Below are 18,788 nucleotides of genomic sequence, written 5' to 3'. Positions count from 1 at the left end.
GAGCCGATGTCGTCAGAATGGCGGACCCATTTGTGGCAACATGCACCCCTATATATTAACCTTCGCGAACATCGGGGGATGTACTAAGCCTATTGGTGTGCCAAAGTAAACTTTATGGTAGTGAAACTTTCCTGGAATACATTTAGTATATTCAAGTCAGGTGTAATAATTAATGAATTAAAACTCTTTTGTAACACTGTAAACGTGAGACCTATGGTACAGATCAACTATGGCTTCATGCTGGAAGTCGTAAATAAAGTATGTTAGTACCAGCAGCCAACAAGAGTGATTTCATAACAAATAAGATGATTCTATAGTTTGCTATGCCAGGGCAATTTGAGAACCCGCGACGACGTAGTAGGAAAACAAAATGTTATGGAAGCTTTTGTGCAACCAGGGAAGGTTCTGTGTCAGGCAATGTGAACGAAAGTTTCCAGAAGGAGCAATTGGCCCGAGACATAGCAGACATACATATATAGTGACTCGCGAGTTGAAGAAGGGCTTCTTTGGTTCAGACAAATCATAAAGAGCATGTAGAGTCCACGCGAAGCGCAGACACCCATCTTGTAGGCATACATAGTAATCTTTACTATGAGTCTGTAAGATTGGCTAGGATTGTCAAGTTTATTCATACTGAAGAGAAGAATAATTTCGTGTTAAAACGTATCAGGCCGTACGTTATGGGTTAAGTATACAATAAATGGCAAGAATATTTCTGAGAGCAGTAGTTAAGTAAATTCCTTTCAAACTCCAACATACCCACCCAGCAGAAGAGATATCCATTCCGCTCGGGAATAGGTACAACAACAAAAAATTTGGTTTAAGATGTGGAGTTGGAGTTCTTATCGCGCTCATAAATAAGCAGTATCGATGGCGATAGTATGGTTGAGTGGCTATCGCACTCTTGGAAGAAGGCAGCACCGCAGCACTGTCAAATAGTCGAGACGTCAACAGAACAACGAGCAGCAATATTTCCTGTCTCCTGAGGAAGAAGATAAAACTTGCAAGCGAAGATGGAGAGATAAGCGGCTGCACGGCGACATAGAAGATAAGGAGGGCTCTGAATCAGAAGACATCGTCTGGCTACGACGAGGGTCCACGACGGGGCTGATGACAGCACCGAGAGATAACGACCTCAGATAACGAAGCAGAAACAAGCCGACGTCCAAGGTGGTCAGAAGAGGAGCTCGTCGGGTGTATCCGAAATCACCAGCTCAAAGACAGTAGGAGTGACATCAGCATAGACATCATCATGCAAACCAGTGTATGTACTGTAAGGTATGTGTAAGGAAGGTTAGCATTGTAACATAAAATATGTGTTATTGATAACAATAATATTTTACTGGTTCCTTAAATCTTTTGAGAAAAAATAAATATTATAGCCGAAAAAACAGAAGGAAGCGATTCGGGTGACCTGTACATTTCAATAACTTACGCTCTGAAATTAACTAGCCAAACATTTTACTGTAGTAAAAATAAGCTGCATGAATTTACTAACAATACAAATACAGCATTTGAGTTAGTAAATCCTGGACAACATTGGATCTCTCTTAAATCTGTGAAATCAAAAATAATTGGGGATGTGACGGTGAAAATCCTAGTAAGATAAAAGACCAATACTTGGGAAGAATTTAAAGCCATTAGAGAGGAAAATTACTCTGTGCGTAGGACTATCGATTACTACGTGTGTAGGCTTTTCCAAGCACTGCAAGGTAATGTCGAGTCTGTTGTAAACTGGGGTAGTAGAGTGGACACTATGGACACTAAAGGAGGCCACATTACAATTATGTACAGAATCACAGGAGCAAGGTGTGCTTGCTCTAATTCACCATTTGGCATGCGCATACTTTACACAAGGGTTGAATAACGATCGAATACCAAAGATCTTGAGGAGTAAGAGTTCCCAAATCAACACACTATGAATGGTGGTAGAAGCGGCGATAGAAGAAGAATACTAGTTGTCTCAGAAGGAAAGAAACCACACGATATCCAGCAAAGTAGGCCAGGACCATTACATGCGACTATTATATACAAAATGGAAAAAATGGGCACAAGGCCGACAAATGTTTTTAAAGGGGCCTATGAAAAAGGGTCACTTAACCAATAAAACTGTACACATGAATAGAATGCAGGGGTATGAAGGAAAAACTGTTTATACACCTGTAACAGATAATTATGAGGCAGTAGGAAGGAATGTTGACACCAAAGGAAACATGCGAAATAGGAAGGAAGTAACATCCTTTTTCTGTGGCAAGCAAGGACACATCGCTAGGGAGTGTTACCATAGGAATGGAACGAACCGGTATTGTGAGAAAATGGGAAAAGGTGGAGAACGGAGTTTATTTCGGGGGGCCACCCACACTCACGAAAATAGAACATTTTACCGGGAAAACAATAATAATATAAGGAAAGCGACTACCGTTAGAAAGCAGAAAAACTAACACGGGGATTAGACAAGCAGCCGACCTGGAGCTCCCATGATAAAAACTGTAATATGCAGGAATGTCGCAGAAAAACATGGGGCGAGGCAAAATATTATGTGAAGAGAGTGGTAACCAAACTAGCATCATACTAGTTAAAATGGTGAAGATCGGAAGAGAAATAGGGTGTTTAGTGGACATAGGATTCGATATAACAATAATGAAAGAAAATATTGTTACGAACGCGATAGACCAGACCACGATGCCAGGTTCGGAGCTGGCTGGCGGCCCTGCACGAGCACTGTCATCACACTGTATGTCACGTGCCTCCACTGACGTAAGGCATGCCTGGCCGGATTACAAGGGTCGTCGCTACCCCCCCTCCCCCTCTCCCCATAAAAGGCATCGTCCTGCCTCGGCGTTGTTATCTATCGCTGAGCGGCCTTGAGAATTCCACAGGACGCCGCGCGGAGTGACGTGAATGAGCACCGCCTTTCTAGACTGATCGGGCGTCGGGTCGGCCCGGGATGACGCAACTCTTCACTGTTGCGCTCTCGTCAGTTCTAGCAGCGACGACTGCCTCCACGGAGTTATGCATGAGTTCCGCAAAGAGTTCCGCGGAGTGCTGCGTGAGTGCTGAGTTCCGATGATGTTTTTCGCAAGCAGACCACACCCGGGTATCTCGAGTGGTTTTAAAATCGCGTTGTTTTTTTTTCTTTCTGAAGCTCTGCACAACATATGTGTGCCCGGATAGGCGGAGCCCTTTAAGGGGCGTGCAAACCGACTAAAACCATGCTGTTAATATTGTTTTGAGAAAACGTTTTTTTTTAACGGCGAAGAAGGACTACGAAGCTGACTCAGGGCACTCCCGAGCAGGTCGCTGACCCCCAGGTGTCATGGCGGCCGGCGAGGTGACGTCACGGGGTCGCGTGCGGGCCTGCTTGGCCTCGCGTGCCGGCTCCATCACGCGTGTCGTGACCTCGTGCGCCTCGAGTGTGCACTCACCGGGGCCGTCTATCCGTGTAGGTGGTGCATCGTACAACACTTTGCAAAATAAAATAATCGTGACATCATTTTCCTTTACGATATTATGTGAATGTTAATATTATAATATTAAGTGAATTTTTTGACGTGACAACGTCTAATAAATCGATGAACGCCGGCTGCACGTAGCCTACGAAAAAGTGTCCCGTTACGCTCATTGTACGCTTGCGCCGCATCTATCTCTCTTCCACTCGATTGGAACAACCATCGATTTGACTTTTTCGAGGCACATTAAACTTGAAACACTCCCATTCGTGTCCTACTTTTCCAGATTGGAAGAAGTTAAATAGCAAACATGTATATAAGTTATAGTTAAAATAATCTCTTCGTTAAAGTAATAAACATATTTGAATTAATGAGTGCAAATTAAATTAAATTTATCATTTAAATTGTAGATTTCATTTCACTCCTTCTTTGTATCCATACAAAATAGTGATAATTCAATAAAAATGATTCCATTTTATTCATAAAAGTATGCAATCATTTCATCAATGTTTTGTTATGACGTTGTCACGTTAAACTATCGTCCGTAAATCGTCTTTACAGACAACCAATTTTTTTAGTCTTCAACTTGCTTTTCACCTGCGGCTTCGGTCATTCTAACTCTGATGCCGTGTCATTGTTAGAACAGAATTTGTGGACTCAAAACATATGTGAACTTTAAGCTGCGATATAATTTGAGACTATATTATATTTCATTTATAATATTTGGACGTTAGTAATGTCAAATTTATAAACTTTAATTTTAAGTATATTTGGAAATGCGATTTTGCTTTATAAAGCTATATGCACCGCCTTAGCGCATGCATGTGGTTTGAGTCCTGCTTAATATGCCGCTATCGGTGCGTGGTCGTGTTCCTACTGGCTGCCTTTATCCCAGTGGTCTGTGATTTGTCCCTCGCCATTTTCACTTTTGATAAAGGACCTACCTATATTCTTGTCATTCCAAAGAGCACGTGTCTGGTTATCATAGTGTTGCCAATTGGAGCTTAAATGCGAGATCATCGGTCTATGTGTCCCGTGACGGGGAGCCATCCCAACACGGCCTGGAGTCGTCTCGGGACTCGGTGTGGACACTGGAACCAGGATCGCTCACTGGAACACGAACCCCGCTCCTCTGGAACGAGGGTCCAGTGAGTTACCGCCTCGCTCTTCAGCCATCCACATGTCGACGATTGTCAGATGTGTGCGCCCGCCAAAAACCGAATGGCACTGTGACAATATGAATATTCGTTTGTTCGTCACGTTATGTGGTAGGTATACCATTCATCAGATTGCGATGAAATAATCATTGGTGAGTTGTCGTGCGCACGCCCACGAAGGTTTCTGAACGAGTACAGCCATTTTACGAGTGACGAGTAGGGTGTCCACTAGATCTAGTACTTTTATAAGTTTTTTAGTGGTCTAGTACATTCACGCTCAGATCTAGTACTTTTTTCTTTAATATAATAATATTACAGTAACTCCAATATGTTTTATTATTAAGCGTATTTATTTTTAAAAACTATGAAATGTATATGTGTGTGTGTGGTGTTATATTAAAGTTAGAGCATTGCAATGTCATAATAACTTCCTAAATTGTTAAAACCATAAAAAATTATAATTTAGTACTTTTTTCAAAATCTACTACTTTTTTCTTGCCTAAGTTGGTACGAAATATTTTTTTCCTTGTGGACACTCTGGTGACGAGCGAGTCATTGGTAAAAAGAAAGAAAACCCGAGAAAAAAAAACATAAAATGCACGAACGCGGCCTCGGATGCACTCATTTTATTGTCTGGTAATTTTCGACAAACTACCTACCTGTTAATAGTACGTTCAACAGCCGCTGATGAACTTAATGCATGTGTCAGATCATCAGTTCTATGGCGACACTTTCAAAAGGCAATGCGACGCAGGTCCGGTACTCGAACGAGGGCCCAAGCTATGTTCACAAATGTTTTGTGACTAACAGCCTTCTTCTCTGTGCACTCCAAACGCAATGCTTACTGGAAGAAACAAAACAGCTTCTTCTGGCTGCGAACAAGAGAACTCTGCTGCAGTCACAGATCGTCGGATCCACTACCCAGCTAACTACGCGAGCACATTGAGGACTTTCTAGACACGAAGATCGTATCGCAGAACCGTGCGCCTTACTTTTTTAAACACCTAAAAAATACACCATCACACTGTATTAAAACAGTCTTCGTCTGTACTCCTATTGACTATATTGAGGTAAACCTTCTGTGCAGATGGCATGGCTGGTCGAAGCGCAAAATAAAGGCCTAAAATGTATACAGCGTATACAGCGAATAAATTAGAGAGTAGGTATTTTTTTAGCTATCAAATATTCGCCGAAATAAGATATGGCAGCAGTAGCACTCAGTGGCTAGTTTGCACTATAGCATACTCGCATACTTGCTCACTCGCACAAGTGTTTCAAGCACATCGTGCACTACACAATTTGCTCATCCCTCTAGCTGTGAAGTTTCACGTCTGACCCACGTGACGACCACGCACCTTTTTTATTTTTGACGTGACGTCTAATAAATCGATGAACGCCGGCTGCACGCACTAAAAAGTTACCCGTTACGCACATTGTCCCGTTATGATGTGTCCCGTTACGCTCATTGTACGCTTGCGCTGCATCTATCTCTCTTCCACTCGATTGGAACAACCATCGATTTGACTTTTTCGAGGCACAACTTGAAACACTCCCATTCGTTTCCTAATTTTCCTATCATCGTCCTATCCTTAACAGAATATCACAGATTGAAAGAAGTTAAATAGCAAACAAGTATAAAAGTTACCTATAGTTAAAATAATCTCTTCGTTAAAGTAATAAACATATTTGAATTAAATGGGTGCAAATAAAAGTAAATTTATCATTTAAATTGTAGATTTCATTTCACTCCTTTGTATCCATACAACATAGTGATAATTCAATAAAAATGATTCAATTGTATTCATAAAAGTATGCAATCATTTCATCATTTTTTTGTTATGACGTTGTCACGTTAAACTATCGTCCGTAAACCGACTTTACAGACAACCAATTTTTTTTTTTTACTTATATTGATACTACACGTATCTGACTTTAAACCTTTTTCCTTCATCTAGGTACAAGAGACACAGGCGTCTGAACAGTAATTGTTTGTTTTATTTTTAGTGTAAAAATAACCACGAACTTTACTGTCTTCATATTCTAATGTAAAATTTCTCCTTACTAACTTCCTGTCGTCACACTAAAGGCGCAAGTCCCACTTTGTGTTCTCTTCACAAATTAAAATTTTCGTCTAGTTCGTTCTTCAGTAAATATATTCGTTTCTGGAATGAAAGTTTGTAACACAGCAAGAAAATTATCACAGATAGTTGTCAACGTATGAATTTATGTTTTTTTTTTCCACTGTCACAATTTTAATTGGTGATCAGTCTGCATTACACTACTACCACGCACTTTAATTTTGAATGCCAACTATTTATTTTTCCTTACCCTTCCCTGCTTCTTAAACAACGTATTATTGTTATATTTACATACAACCCACGGCTTCGCTCGTACCATTTCAGGATATTGCTGATAGCATACCGTTGTGAGAGAACTATGTGAATAATTCTCAACGTTTTTACTTAAGAAATAAACCAAATACATTAAAGTTGTATTAAAGTTTCACCATAAATAACATTTTCAGGCTGGAATTTCAAATGTAGTAATGCGTAAGCCAGTTTAATTGTAATATAATTACGTATGATAATTATCTAACTCCAATTTTAATATTTGCTTATAAGTATTTTTTCATGTTGAAATCATACTTACTTCCCTTTCATTTAATGTGGGAGCCTATTGTAAAAATAATTATTACGCTGCTATTAAAATTTAATTGATATATTCCTTCTATCATTTAATTTAATTATATCCACAAAATAGATAAATTCAAACTTCCCCACGCTTTGCCTCATCAAAGAATCACGATTATTTTAATTATTTTATGATGTTGCATATTTATTTGAAATATATAATACAGTTGTCTAAATTACTATTAAATTAGTAATTATTATTAGTATTAATGAAACAAAAACCACAAAAATGTAAAAACCTCATCGTTTCCAACATGGATGCGTATATGTAAATACATAACTAAATATTTAATAAATACAGCGATATACGTTAGCCAAATAAAGCAAAATCTATTCAATGTTTATTACCTCGGGTGTAAAATAAAAAAATATTTATAATAAAATTATTTCTATATATAACCAGTATCCGTCTCAGCTTCGCACGGATTCGATCTATGAATGTGGCTTCATTCGGATTGAATACTTGAACACATAACTATCAAGATCTCGTAAGTGTCCTTTGTTTTTAAAAATGTTATGCTAACTAACACGTACGGTCCAAAACATAGAGAATGTTATAGGTATAGTATCGCGGAATTTGCTGTAGGTCTTTATAAGACCTTAATTCCGTAGTACATTAATTTTATGTCTTAGTCATGTATACGTCAGCGGAAATGATGAAGTGCCCTAAAAGCGTCTTTTAACGACTTGAATACAAAAAATTAAAGGTTTCTCTACTATCTTTAAATTTAATATGAACGTATTATATACCTTCCAGGCGAAAATCCCTTAACTATGGTGTAAACCGCATCAAAATCCACATAGGCGTGCCCAGACATTTCCATTAGGGGGGGGGGGGGGGGCTGCTAAATTTTTAAGTCAGAAGCTGAATTTAGAATGTTAAATAGCCTAAATACATTCACTCATTGCCGTGTTTATATTTTAGTGCAGTATCAAGTTAATATTTATATCCGTATGATTTTAAAAATCTTGAAAATATGTTGTTTTATTTTTCATAGACAATGTTTAAAGGGTACTTACACATTTCCCCCCCTCGAATTTTCCAATAGCTTGGTCCAGATCTACCTTGAAATGAACTTCTTTTTAGTGAATGCAAAAACAGCAATTCAGACAACAGAACTTTAACAAACCTCTTAAATTTTTTTTTTTGCTTGGCCATTTTAAGGGACTAAGTGTTTTAAATAAACTAAGGCGGCTGTATTTCCAGAACGATAAAATGTTTAAAAAATATTGTTAATTAGCACGCTGCAACACTGAAAAACAGTTTGAGTGTCACAGTGCCAGGAATATACGAATATTAACGAATGCATTAAAGAAAAAACGATCTGAGTGATTATATTAGGGGGGGCCATGGCCCACCTGGCCCCCCCTGTAGGCACGCCTATGAAAATCCATATAGTATTTCAGAAGAAGTAAGCGAACAAACAGACGCGAATAGCGACTTTATTTTATACTATTGAAAACCGAATTCATTTTTTTGTGTAAAATATACCATAAACTGATTAAGTCAATTCCATAAATTATGTTTATAAACAATACTCACCATTATTACAAATTTATAGGTGAAATTTCAGAAAAATATATTTTAAATTTACTTTGATTAGATATGTGGATCCGATTTTTTTAATAACAACTGAATGGTAAATTTTCCGAAAGTGGAAAAATAATAATTGGTAGGTTTTGGTTATTTGTAAATCATACTGAATACTTAACCCCCTGTTTGGCTTAGTTTTTATGATTATTATAACCAAAATCTGACCACCTTTTCATTCACTTTTCGGTATAATATCTGAAATGGTACCAACACGCCATGAATTTATTTTTGCAGGCTATTCTTGAGTTTATTATCAGCTGTTATAATTAATAAAATAACGCTACGCAACTCATGGTATGCTCAGTTTCCGGCTTGATTTTCTTGGAGATGTGATTCATTACTATAACTATTAACTTTGAAGTTTAATTTCTACGAGTTGTTATACAATACATACATAACTATGCACAGTATTCATCCTCACTTTCATACCTCCCTATTTATTTTTTCGGAGATAAGATTTTTTTAAATATCGAACTTAAGAGGATATTTAAGGCCACGACGGAACTCAATTGGCTTTGTTTTGTCGGCTATAGGCCTATATTTTCATTATGGAGACATGAATGCATAGAAATAGTCAGTACAGTGTATAATTTAAAATAATAATTGCGAACGGTTTTTCAAAAATAAGGGCATAAAACAAAAATAAATTAATTAATGTGATAAAATTGGCTGTAAAATTATTCAAACCGCATAAGAAAAACCTCCGTAAAAATAAAATCTTAGAACAAAAAATATATTACAACTTTAAGCTAATTTAAAATTATTTTAAACTTTCTTTTAAGCACTTTTAAAAGAAAATTATTGAAATAAATTTCGTTCTAATATTTATATACTAGAGGGGGTTTTCTTAAATACGTAATTTTAATAATATTACGGTCCATTTTTTATGATTGTTAATTTTTTGTTTTCATAAGCTTATTTTATTGGGAAAAATATTATTACACACTGTATTGACTATTTCGGTACATTTATGTCTCCGTAATAAAAATATCTATCTAACAAAACAAACCCCATAGAATTCCGACAAGTCGCTCAGATTCTATTGTAGCTTTTATATTCTCGTTACTAATGCACGAAGCGACCTTTCCTGTCCTTTTAATATATACTCTTTTCAACCCGCCCTATTTTACTTGCAGTCAAAATTCCAAAAAAAAATATTTTTTAACACACCAGGTAGCTCATTATTTAATTATTTTGAGCTCAATTACTTACTTCTACCACTTGCTTTGTTTCGAAGATAACATTTATTACCAAAAATCTAACCTATTCCCATTTCACCCTTTTTGTAATTGAATTTCGAAGTAAAAAAGTAAAAACCCGCTACAGTAGGCTACTTTTAATGAAAGTTATACAGGTTCTGTTTCATACCTCCACCTTAGGTTTTTTAGAATTAATTTTTTTTTATCTTTAACCTAACTTACTTCTTTGTAACCCTCTTTGCAGGCATATCTCGAGAAAATGTAATCATCCAGGTAACGAATTGCCTATGTTATTCGTGCTCAGCTATAAACCCACTTGATTTAATTCAAAAGTATGACTTTTATGATAAAACTAAACTTACCTACTTTTCACCCCATAAAGATCAAATTTCGAAGAAACAAAATTTCAAAATAAAACTGCAACATATTTTCCTATCTCTGTGTTGTTCATGTTATTAGTTCCTTACCTCTAGTTTAAATAGATTTGAAAGCTTTTTTTTCCTCTTAAATCCAAACGTACACATTAACACTCCTTAGGGGAGGAAATATCGTGCTGACAAAAACGTTCAATATAAATTTGTTTAGAAATTTTGGCGCGAAAATGGAACAAGCAGATAAACAAACAGACAAACAGTCCAGAATTTTCATTAAATTAAATGTTTATTTAAGTTGTCGGTTATTTAAACAGCTTTTTTTTACATATTCGATGTTTTCTATTGATTTTTATTTATATTTCAATTGAAATATATTCATATTGTTATATTTCAACAATTTCACTCCAAATTTTTTAACCGAGACTTCAACAGCCAATCAGAACACACAAATGGCCAGTGGGTAGCCAGAAAATGAGACATGTGACCCCATTGCTGTATTTTTCATCGTAAATATATAAACCACATATCAGCATAAAGTAAACAGTCTAGGCTATAGCCTCTGGAAGTATGAATCCATAATATCCCTAAACTAATTTTATTTTGTTTGTAGACTACAACCCTACTTTTTTTCTGTTAAGATGTTAATTATGCTTAATATTGTAGAAATAAATCTCCTTGCTCTAACCAAATGAAAATTTCTGAGGATGATATTGAAAACATTTCAAAACAATTTATCCTCAGCCATTATTAAAAAAATTAATTACCTCTAATTGTATGAAATCATTTACGATGTAAAATTTGTAAAAAAAAAAATATAATTACAGCAGTTTTGGTTCTGAAATGTTACTATACATGTACCAAATACATAAATGTTGCCTTTAACAGCATGCCCGAGTCACTTGAACGGCCTTAACACCGGGCAGTGAAGTAACTAGTCATTTCCACGACATCCTGATAGCTTGTTCGCGGGCGAGTAGCGAGTAAACCCGCCCAATGCGCGGCCAATCACATGGTCGGCGATGAGGGTTCAGCTTGGCGTTGCCCGGGAGTGTACAGGCTACTCTCTGTACTGTACTCTCTGTACTCTCTGTACAGGCTACTCTCTGTAGATGCTGGAGCAACCCGGGCTCGTGAAGGTCACGCGGGAAACAATATGGACGAGTGGGTGTATGTATCAAACTTATGTCCCGGATAATGGCACTGTACTTACTTCTACTCTCTGATACAAGAGCTGTGGAAAAGGTGTACGTCATTATTTAACATCTTTTGAGATGTAATGTCATTTTTTTGCGCATCTTTACTTATATGAATACACAATTGAGGTTATAAAATTTTACCTGCTGAAAGAAAAAAAAACAGAACGTAAAATAAAAAAAAATAGTGCGTGAAGTCCCTCCGCGCGGAAGAAGTGAAACTTCGTAATGTGGAAATGAAAATAGGGAAGGGGTAGAAATTGATTTTTAGTGAAATATTGTATCAAATCAAACTATAAAAACAAGTAAATAAAATAATGAATATTATAAATTAAAATAGAACAAGTACGTATTTCAGCTAATTTCACGACGCTCACACTGTTTACTTCGCTGCATAGCAAGAATACCACGCGCATGTGCTTGGAATATTGGACGCTACTCGTTGCTAACGCTCGCGCTGGCCTGTAACAGGTATACTGCGCGCATGCGTTCGAGTGCCACGCATTCACTCTCGCTCTGTCTCTTTCTATTCCCCCTCCCCAAGAGCGTTGAACGTTTAACGCAACAGTTATTTCATACCCCCTCCATGGTAGCGTTAAACGTTTAACGCAACCTTGTTGGAAGTCGCATTAGAAGTTTCACTTCAAAATTGGTTGTCACACGCCTTGTGAGACAAAATTGCAGTTCCGAATAAATTTTAAGATATGGTTCTGAACGATTATTTGTATGCGTTTCACACTCACACCAAAATATCCTTCCTAGAGATTCGCCCTTTTGCTGCAGTCTCAATAAAACGGACCTAGTGGCTGCCTACGAGACAGGCCAACCTGTCTCACGCTACAAGCGCTGCAGTAACGTGTCACGCACATCCGCGTGACTATGACCCGAATGTCGAGGGCACAAGTCGCCTGGCAACGTGTGTTTTATTTCCTATTAGTCGCTTGTTGACAGTGACAGTTATATCACCAGTTGTGTTGTCATGCAGGAACATACCCCGAGGGGCAGACGGAGTCTGTGCCCCGGGCGCCATACTTGTGGGGGGGGGGGGGGGAAGTAAACCGTAGGTATTTACTTTAATATCGTAGTGTTATAACACAAAAAAAAATTAAGGAAAATGAATTGAATCATTAGTATTTAAAGATACGTAAATGTTATCGGCCAAAATACGACGTATTTTCGCGTACTATCAAACTTGCGATGTATTAAAAATTAAATAACTGCAATTTAAAAATATATTTATATACCATCTAAGTTGAATAAAAAATATTTGGAATAGTTGAATAATTATGTGGTGGTGATATTAGGTGTTGTTGGCAAGTTTTTGGTTAGTTTGCATGGTTTGCAAATAATAATAATAATAATAAAAGAGGGAAAGGAAAAGGAAGGTGGTGCGCCTAGGTAAGTTCTCGCCCCAGTCGCGTCCCTGTCTCCATGCAAGGAAACTGAATACTGACAGGAAATGTTCCAGCTCCACTTCGGTCAGCTACAGTGCGCCGCTGTGGGTCGGAATGAACCACGTTGTGCTCGACTCCCGCTAGCCAGTCCTCCCAGCCCTGGGCGAGACGCGGGAGAAACCTCGCTGGCTCGTGGAGACGTCCGCCACGTTCCCCACGCGCCAGATACAACTATGCACAGTTCTTACCTCCCTATTATATTTGAAAGATTTGTGCAATGGGAGTGCATGACTTGATGTAAGTTTTGGACATACGCCATTGCTAAGCACTTTTTCTGTAGAAGAAAACTAAAAAATAAAAATAAATAAATAAAAATACCCAAAAGACAAAAAAAAACACAAAATAAGCAAAAATTGCTGTTGTCAACAGGATATAAACACCACAAAATATTCCGTAACAGGAATATGGTCATCAAACAAAGAAAAGTGTACTAAGAGAACGGAAAAAAACCACAAATGATGACACAAAAATATTGAACCGAAAAAAATTCAGCACAACGGTTGAAACGAGACAAAAAACACGACAAAACTAAAAGACGAAACAAACAATAGTTTTACAAAACAGAATAGAACGATAAAAAAAAACACAAATATGACAGCACAGAAATATTGAACCAAAAAAAATTCAGCACAACAGTTAAAACGAGACAAAAACACGACAAAACGAAAAGACGAAACAAACCAATAGTTTTTCCAAAACAACAGCAATGTTTGCTTATTTTGTGTTTTTTTGTCTTTTGGGTATTTTTATTTATTTATTTTATTTTTTTGTTTTCTTCTACAGAAAAAGTGCTTAGCAATGTCGTATGTCCAAAAACTTACATCATTTTCTTCGGAGATAAGATTGTTTTTAATATCGAACTTAAGATAGTTTAGGCCACCACGGAACTCGATGGGTTTTGTTTTGTCGGCTAGATATTTTCATTACAGAGACCTGAATGCATATAAATAGTCAGAATAGTGTATAATTTAAAAAAAAAAATGCAAACTGTTTTTTTCAAAAATAATGGCATGAAACAAAAATAAATAAATAAATAAAATGTAAAAACAATTTGCTGTAAAATTATTACAACCGCATATTAAAAACCTCAGTAACAATAATATCTTAGAACGAAAAAATATATTACTACTTAAAGCTAATTTTAATTTATTTAAACATTCCGTGGGTTCTCGAGAGACTGTGGCCGTGGCCGTGACTCGAGGCCGAATAAAGCATTCCTCCATCTGACTAACCTGCAAAGTGTTCTGTTTGCAAGCGGCCCTCAATGTTCACGTGTTCCCTGACGTGGCTCGGATGACTTGTTGATGGCGTGCATTCCGGGCGTTTTTCGGAACGACAAAAAATAGTAAATGGTATTTAAACTAATTGCGTCCTCTGTGAGAAGTCAGTAAACCACCCTCCCCCATGAAAGAGGTTGAATTTCGAACAATTTCACCCCCCCCCCCCCCCCCATCCACCAAAATCCTTTTCCTGTTTTCAGCTGGAGACGCTCTTTTCACACGTCACGAGTCAGTTAGTTCGTAGAAGAACTCCATGGTCTAATAGAAAAGGTAGAACTCTAGCACTCGCCTGGGGTATTGTCGGTAAACCACGGAGAAACTGAATCAGCATCGCTGAGCGGCGGCTTCGCCAAACAGGAGAGATGTCAGCGCCAGCGATAAGTCTCATTATCGCCTGCCGGGAGTGTTACTTGGCTTAGTCCGGGTGTTCCGAATCCGCCCGACATCCTGACGCAAGACGCTAGGCGCTCTCTCATAGAGACCGTATCCTAAATTATTTCTTACAATAATTTAGTTTTTCGTTTATGCTTTTAGTTTAATCCATGATTTGCATACGATTAATTTAAATATATAGTACTTTTTTTTTAGGAACTGAAAGGCAAATTTGTGTTTCAAAGCTAAGGCCGTGTAATAATGTGGTATACAGATTTTAATTAACCGTTCATATATAGATATTGTCATAAATCTCTTTATTTTTAGGATATTGAATACCTACGAACAGAAAAAAAAAAGAATTTTTTTCCCGAATTCATAGAAACCGCAGTATTTTTTTTTTGTTTTGGGAAAACCAAATTTTATAGATTTAAAAATGATATAATTAAAATATTTTTTTTACGGCGTAGTCTAGATACATACCTATAAACGGGTAATTTAACATTGTGTAAGACGCGATTCCATGCTCTCTATTCATACCAGGATTGAAATTTGAATTGGCCTCTTAAGTTCTCAAATATTTTAAATAAAACATTTTATAATAAATTACGATAGTTTTGTTATGAATATTTAAAATCAGGGATGATTCGTAAAATTAAATAAGTAAAATAATTTAGGACGCTATTTTGAAGTAAACCAGTCGACATCATAAAAAACACAAGTACGTATAAGTTTACTTTTATAAATAGTGACAAGGTCCAAACGTATTGTAATTGCATATTATTGACGTCTATAGCACTTTACAAGAACTGCTATGTTTCAGGAGTTGCACCAAAATAACTCGAAAGACAACGCCCACGCTAATTCAGTTCAGCACGTCTCATTTCCTTCTAATACTTCAATTTAGGAGTTAATTATAGTAATTTTTTTGGCTATTTTACGTTAAAGTTTTCTTTTAGTAGATCGTACAAATACATCTACGGCACTACATACAGTGCCTTAAGTTTTAGAACACTCCTAAAGTTTTTCGTGACGTTTAAAAAAACTGTAAAACAATGTATTGTTTATTTGCTATGCTATCCTGTATGTCTTTTTGAAATGGAAACGCAATAGTTTTTAATTGTGAAACGCATTAATTTTTTTTGATAATATATCGCGTGTGTCATTCCTACACTTTAAGTACATAAATACATGAATGAAACTTACATATAGTTTTTGTAAAGCACCTTTTATTCCATTTGCAGCCTCTTATTTAATACGATTTTGCCTTTAAAGTTAGAAATAATTATCGTCACCACAGCCATAAATGTTTTCATTCTTTTTTAACGTTGTCCTAGTAATAGTATCGTAAACATACTCTTTCTTATTTTGCTACCATCGCGAAGCCCTAACCTAATATTATACAAGTCATTAATAAATTAACGAAAATATTCGATCATACTGTTACAGATAATTACCAACATTTATAGCGCCTGACTTTAATTAATGAATGCTGGGATGGGCGTGGCTTCAGAGCCTTTCAGCCTGTGTTATGTGATTGCGATGATTCAGTACTACTTTGTAACAGATATTATTTACCGTGCACGATCTTGAAGGCCTCGTTTTCTAACCCAGCTAGAAGCAACTGCCCGTAACTGAGTTGTTTTCCGTGAAGCTTAAATGCAATCCAGTTGTGTAACAAATTACCACAGGCAGGCCGTTATATACCTTTCAATATTTTTTACAAGAAATATCTTTGGAAGACATTTCAAACGAATGCAGGTCACGCTATTACGCAACATCAATATAGCTTAGGTTCCGCGGGACACCATGTGCGTAGGAGAAAATATATTCGTCGATGCCCCATTTGACTCTAAAGTCTGGTTTCCTCTAATAAAACTTCAATCTCACTCACCTGTGAGACGTCGAGGAATAACTGCGTATCCTTACGTGACTTGACAGTAGCAGACGCGATCTTCACTCCAAAACCGAACAACTAACAATGTCCAATTAAACGTTTATCACAACCACCCACACCGGTGCACAAACGATGACTGCCCCTGTTTCCAATCTACCCAAACTGACTGGTCAATCGAGAGAGTTTCATAACTCGCCGGTAGAGAGCAGACCACGCAACACGTACTTCTGCTGCTATCTACTGGCGGAACTTTCAACCATCAGACTCCAACACGCGCGCCCGCTGTCGCTACTGTTCGTACAGTTACACTGCGGATATTTTTTTTTTTTTTTGCTGGCTATAAACTTAAAAACTAACTATTTTACAATGAATAAAAAGTTTTGGTGTAATTTTACGAGCCTCTCCATTTGGATTTGTTCGTCAGAAGCAAGAATGTGCTCAGTAGATAAAAGGCAATTCGTCAGGCGTATTCTATCACGTATTGAGCATGACAAACAACAGCTGTTATCGTACCCCATAGGCGTGCCTAAAGGGGTGGCCAGGTGGGTCATGCCCCCCCCCCCCCCCCTAATGTAATCACTCAGATCGGCATTTTCTTTAATGCGTTCGTTAATATTCGTATATTCCTGGCACTGTGACACTCAAACTATTTTTCATTGTTGCAGCGTGCTAATTAACAATATTTTTAAACATTTTATCGTTCTGGAAATACAGCCGCCTTATTTTATTTAAAACACGAGGTCATGGCCAAGCAAAAAAAAAAAATATTTTAAGAGGTTTGTTAAAGTTCTGTTGTCTGAATTGCTGTGTTTGCATTCACTAAAAAGAAGTTAATTTCAAGGTGGATCTGGACCAAGCTATTGGAAAATTCGAGGTGGAAAAATGTGAAAGTACCCTTTAAACATTGTCTATGGGGAAAAAAAAAAACATATTTTCAAGATTGTTAAAATCATACGGATATAAATATTAACTAGTAGATAAACATATCTCGTTGATACTGCACAAAAATATAAACACGGCAATGAGTGAATGTATTTAGGCTATTTAACATTCTAAATTCAGCTTCTGATTAAAAAATTTAGCAGGGCCCCCACTAATGATAATGTCTGGGCACCCCTATGTCGTACCCTCAGGGAAAAGGAATGAATACCAATAGGTAAGGGTAGGCACCATATAATAAAGTGAGTCAGTTTTTCCAGTTGCTGTACGCTAAATAAAACCTTTGAGGAATAGTAAAACTTAAGCCACTGTATTTCTTTTTAGTTGTTGTGAACTATATGTTACTCTAAAATTGTTGCCTACTACAAATTAATTGGGTTAAATAGAATTACATTTTAGTTTTATCACTCTTGGTTTCATACTGAAACGTGGCCAAACTAAGATAGAAACTTGAATTGTTGATAGAGACGAGCGTGTTTACTGCAAGGAATATCAGAGAGTGGTCGATATTTTTGAGAAATACATGTGAATTTAATATGAACTGTGTGTCACAATGACTATAGAGCAAACAACAAAACTGTGCTATACTTCAATCTCACATCGTGATATATGACAAAGCATTGACAAAATATAATAAGGGCTGTTACTCAACGTTCTTAAAAAAAAATTAAAAAATCTTTCCGCACAGCCTATAGGCGCAGGTAGATTTCTGAGTACCTATCGCTTTTAGAAATATTGTGCAAAATCTGTAAACTTCTGGAACATTTTAAGAACTTACTGCACATAACATATTTATGTTCTCCAATATTACAAACTTATTACTTACTTAAAAAATTTCTTATTTTCCTTGGAGTGAAAATATTATGAAAGTTTTTAACTCAATGCATCCAACATTGAATAGCTTAGAATGAATTCTATTTTATGCCAAACTAGGTAGTAATTCTATTTTTATTCCTTCTGACGTCAACCAGAGCTGCGCCCTCCCTTGAGCCTGATGTGTCCCCTGTTCCTCCCACCATCACCCTCTGTTTGAACCGCCCGCCACGGTGACGTGTGCATGCGTGTGTGTGTGTGTGAGCCGCAAGAGGCATTAGAGGCACGGCGACGGCCCAGAAACGTAAAATATTAATTAATAAGTAAAGAAATAAAGGGCTATGTATTGTGTGTTTTTATAATTTCGCTCAGTGTTT

At 37.0% G+C, this 18,788-nt stretch overlaps 1 long non-coding RNA gene across 1 annotated transcript in view; it reads right to left on the bottom strand.

Moving 5' to 3' along the window:
* LOC134542743 (uncharacterized) overlaps positions 1-16,802 on the bottom strand; it is a 617,578-nt gene extending 600,776 nt beyond the window's left edge. Inside the window, exon 1 of the long non-coding RNA XR_010076847.1 lies at positions 16,657-16,802. This is a non-coding gene — a long non-coding RNA (uncharacterized LOC134542743). The remainder of the gene's footprint in view (positions 1-16,656) is intronic.
* Positions 16,803-18,788: the final 1,986 nt, after the last annotated feature.

The sequence above is a fragment of the Bacillus rossius genome (genome assembly GCF_032445375.1).
Source record: "Bacillus rossius redtenbacheri isolate Brsri chromosome 9 unlocalized genomic scaffold, Brsri_v3 Brsri_v3_scf9_1, whole genome shotgun sequence".
NCBI classification, from domain to species: Eukaryota; Metazoa; Arthropoda; class Insecta; order Phasmatodea; family Bacillidae; genus Bacillus; species Bacillus rossius.
This window is presented reverse-complemented; position numbering and strand designations above follow the sequence as displayed.